We start from the raw sequence: 4,626 nt of genomic DNA on the forward strand, positions 1-4,626 counted from the left end.
GAATTGAAGTGGTGTTCGTATTGGTTTATTGATGTCACATGTACCAAGATACAGTGAAAAGCTTGTCGTGCATACTGTTTCAGATCATTACACAGAACATTGAGCTAGAATAAGGCAAAACAATAACAATGCAGAATGAAGTGTAAAAGCTATGGAAAAAGTGCAACGCTGGTGAGCAATAAAGTGCAAGATCATAATAACGCAGAATCTGATGTCTGATTACAGTGGGATAGAAGCTGTCCTTGACCCTAGTGGTACGTGCTTTCAGGCCTTTGTATTTCCTACACAATGTGCTGGGGGAGGCAAGAATGCCCTGGGTGGGTGGGGTCTTTGATTATGTTAGCTGCTTTACTGAAGTATAGACAGAGACCACAGAAGAAAGGCTGTTTCCCAGGATGTACTTGAAACACTGTAAAAGACCAAGTACTAATATAAAACATTAAAATAATGTAAAATAGATAAGTTCATGACTTGTCCCATCTTATTCACTGATGAGACATGGACACTGTCAAAGCAGCAAGAGCAGGTTCCGCCCCTGGCCCCTGCAGAGTGCCTTACAAAGTCTACACGCAGTGCCCAAGGCTCCTTGTGCGACTCTGGAAGATCTTAAAGGTGATCTGGCTGAGAGCAAAGGTCGCTGCTCAGTGGAGGCACGCGGAAGGTGTCTGGACACCAAAAGAAGAGGATTCAAGCAACATCGAGCAGTTCCGTATTATCTCGCGGCTCAGCGTTGAAGGGAAGATCTTCTTCAAGATTGTGGCCCAAAGTTTAACTGAGTTCCTCTTGAAGAATGGATACATAGACATCTCAGTACAGAAGGGGGGAGTTCCAGGAGTACCTGGATGCCTAGAGCACACAGGAGTGGTGACCCAGCTGATCCGGGAGGCAAGGGAGAACAGAGGAGACCTTGCAGCACTCTGGCTAGACCTAACCAACGCCTATGGATCCATCCCACACACGCTCGTTGAAACAGCACTGACAAGACACCATGTTCCAGAGATGACTCGAAACCTCATTCTGGACTATCACAGTGACTTCAGGTTGAGTGTCCTCAGGGTCACTAACATCCGCCTGGCATGGGCTGGAGAAGGGCATAATCACTGGCTGCACAATCTCGGTGTCACTCTTCTCATTGGCCATGAACATGATTGTCAAGTCAGCGGAGGTGGAATGTAGAGACCCCACATCTAGACCTGGTACTCAGCAGCCCCCCATAAGAGCACTCATGGACGACCTGACGGTGATGGTAACGTCCGTCCCTGGGTGCAGATGCCTCCTTCAAGGGCTGGAACGGCTCATTTCATAGGCAAGGATGAGCTTTAAACCAGCCAAGTCCAGGTCTCTGGTCCCGAAGAAGAGAAGAGTGGCCAACCAGTTCCGCTTTACCCTGGGAGGGATCCAGATTCCAGCAGTGACAGAAAAACCAGTCAAGAGCCTGGGCAGGATCTTCGACAGCTCCCTGAAGGACACAGCCGCACTTCAACAAACCAGGAGTGACTTGATAACCTGGCTCACCGCGATTGACAAATCTAGGCTTCCAGGAAAATTCAAAGCCTGGATGTACCAACACAGAGCCCTGCCAAGGCTACTCTGGCCCCTTCTAGTCTACGAGGTGCCAATGTCAATAGTGGAGGCTCTGGAGAAGACCATCAGTCAGTTTCTCCGGAGGTGGTTGGCGCTGCCCCGGACCTTAAGCAGCATTGTCCTGTATGGGCAATCCACCAAGCTGCAGCTCCCCATCAGCGGCCTATCAGAGGAGTTCAAAGTCACTCAAGCCAGGGAGGTTATGATGTACCAAGACTTCTCTGATGTTAAAGTCACTTTGGCAGGAATCCGCGTAAAGACCGGAAGGAAGTGGCAGGCACAGGAAGCTGTCGACAGAGCGGAGGCACGGCTGCGGCACAACAGTTTGATGGGCACTGTGGCGGTGGGGTGGGCAGGAACTGGGCAATTTTCCCAAACCACGCTACGACAAAACCCGTGGAAAGGAGAAGCGTCAACTGGTTCAGAAGGAGATACGAGCAGAAGTGGAGGAAGAACGATACAGCAAGATGGTTGGCATGTGCAAACAAGGCACCTGGACTAGATGGGAGCATGCAGAACCTCACAAGTTCACCTGGACAGAGCTCTGGAGAGCAGAACCATTGCGCATCAAGTTTGTCATCCAATCAGTCTATGACATTCTCCCAAGCCCAGCCAACCTGCACAGGCGGAGCATGGCAAACACTCCAGCATGCTAACTGTGCCAGAAGAGGGGCACCTTGGAGCATATCCTAAGCTGCTGCCCGAAGACGTTGGGGGAAGGGTGATACCGCTAGCGCCATGACCAAGTCCTAAGGTCTATGGTGGACGCAATGAGCACAGCAATTCAAAACAGCAAAAATCAGCACACTCCCAAACAGCCCATCACCTTTATTAGAGCAGGGGAGAAGGCTCAATATTGGCCTAGTTCCTCGGGAGGGCTTCTTGCCACTGCACGAGACTGGCAGCTCCAAGTCGACCTAGGGAGGCAGCTCAAGTTCCCAGAGAACATCGCAGCCACTCCGCTCCGCCCGGACATAGTGTTAATATTGGAATCTACAAAACAAGTGGTCCCGTTGGAACTTACTGTCCCCTGGGAAGACCGGATTGAAGAGGCCAATGAGTGCAAGAGGGCTAGATACACAGGTCTTGTTGCAGAGTGCTGGAGCAATGGCAGGAGAGCTTGCTGTGAGCCAGTCGAAGTTGGGTGCCAGGGCTTTGCTGGCCATTCATTACAGCGGACTCTAAAACTCCTTGGAGTTAAAGGACTGCAGTGCAGAAGAGCCACCAAGAACATTCTGGAAGCTGCTGAAAAGGCCTCGCGGTGGCTGTAGATCCAGAGGGGGGATCCGTGGATTAGTGCGCCACTTGGACACAAGTCAGGGGCTGATCACCCCTGGCTGGGTCGCCCAGTCGAGGTTGTCTGATGATTAAAGACCCGAAACACCCTATGACCCTGGGTTTATCACTGAAGACATGTCCAAGTAGCACAAGATGGTGTATTCTACAACTAAAGCATTCAAATAATGTAAAATAGATAAGTTCCTGACCTGTCCCATCTTATTCACTGATGAGACATGGACATGGATCTCACTTACAAAGCGATTGTCCATCCTTAATTGCCATGTACTGAGGAGGAATAAAGTCATTCTTGTTAGTGGGTCTGTCATCATGTTGACTCAGTGTTCAAATTATTGGGTCACTACATCAACCAAGATGCAATAAAGTTCAGAGTGTATTCCTTCTTCCGACCTGTGTGACAACGTAACATTCAGAATGACCCAGCTTTAAATCAAGTGGCCTCCCACTCTAATGTTTGAAACACATGTGCTGTTAGAACACAGAAGACTGCGCAGGAAAAGGCCTTTTGGCCCATCATGTCTGTGACAACCATGCTGTCAATCTAACTCATCCCAGCTGCCTGCACATGGTCTCTGACTTTCTATTATGTGTCTGTCTGAATACACCATATCTGTCTCTACCATCTTCCCAGCAGTGCTTTCAAGCACCTCCCACCACAGTCTGTAAAGCTACATTCTCTAATATTTGATATTGCCATCCTGGGGGAAAAAAAACTGTCTATCCACCCTATCTGTACCTCTCACATACTTCCGTCACATCACCCCTTGGCCTCTACCCCATGAGAGCAAACAATCCAAGTGTGCCTTCCTCTTCTGATAGCAACCAGGGGTGGATTCCCTTCATGGAGCATGCCTGTGCCTGGCTTTGTTTAACATGAGGAGGCTGATGCATGGGCAGCCACAATGTGGCCCTTAGCAAAAAAAAACTGAGGCGATGCCAGGTTGCCCTAAATGGTCTTTCTGAAACCTGTCTGGCAGACGAAGGGCAACTGAGTGTGAAGAAGTGTGGTTGCACCTTCTTCTGGGAAGAGAAGGCAGCTGACGAGCCCTGGATCCATGGTGTTGGGTTTGCATTAAAGAACCAGTTTGTTAGTCAACTCTCTGAACTTCCTGTAGGAATCAGTGAATGTCGCATGGCAATCTGTTTGGTGCTTGCCAACAATTGGATGACAAGCATCGTGAGTGCTAATGCTCCAAATCTGGATTCACACGAGTAGGAAAAAGAGTCCCTTTTACACTTGCTGAGATGTGATGCTGACAAGCATCCCCAAGTAGGATAAGATAATTCTCTTAGGGGACTTCAATGCCAGGGTCAGTTGGGACTTCAAACTTTGGAAGGGTACAATAGGAAGGGAAGGTATTTGCAACATCAACTCAAATGGAGAACTATTTCTCACCATATGTGCTAAACAAGATCTTATCATCTCAAACACTCTCTTTGTGAGAGAAAAACAAATTCAAGGCATTTTAGCAGCACCCCCGATCCAATTAGTGGCATCTCACTGACTTTGTCAATTTTCGAGCTAGGGACTGCCATGGTATTAGCATCGCAAGGCCCATGGTTGACACAGATGATTGCTGGACAGATCATCGCCTGATCTGCTCCATTATGTCCATCAGACTCATGAAAAAGAGGAGGAGGGTACATAAGAAACAGACCGGCTAAGACTAAAACTTGAGAGTCTGCCACCCAATAGCAATAGGCTTTACTTGGGAAAAACATCCAACAGGAATATTCAGATGA

At 48.7% G+C, this 4,626-nt stretch overlaps 1 pseudogene; it reads left to right on the forward strand.

The window, feature by feature from the left end:
- Positions 1-498: 498 nt before the first annotated feature.
- On the forward strand, positions 499-2,948 carry LOC134356395 (uncharacterized; annotated as a pseudogene).
- Positions 2,949-4,626: the final 1,678 nt, after the last annotated feature.

This window comes from Mobula hypostoma, chromosome 14 (genome assembly GCF_963921235.1).
Source record: "Mobula hypostoma chromosome 14, sMobHyp1.1, whole genome shotgun sequence".
In the NCBI taxonomy this organism is placed as follows: domain Eukaryota; kingdom Metazoa; phylum Chordata; class Chondrichthyes; order Myliobatiformes; family Myliobatidae; genus Mobula; species Mobula hypostoma.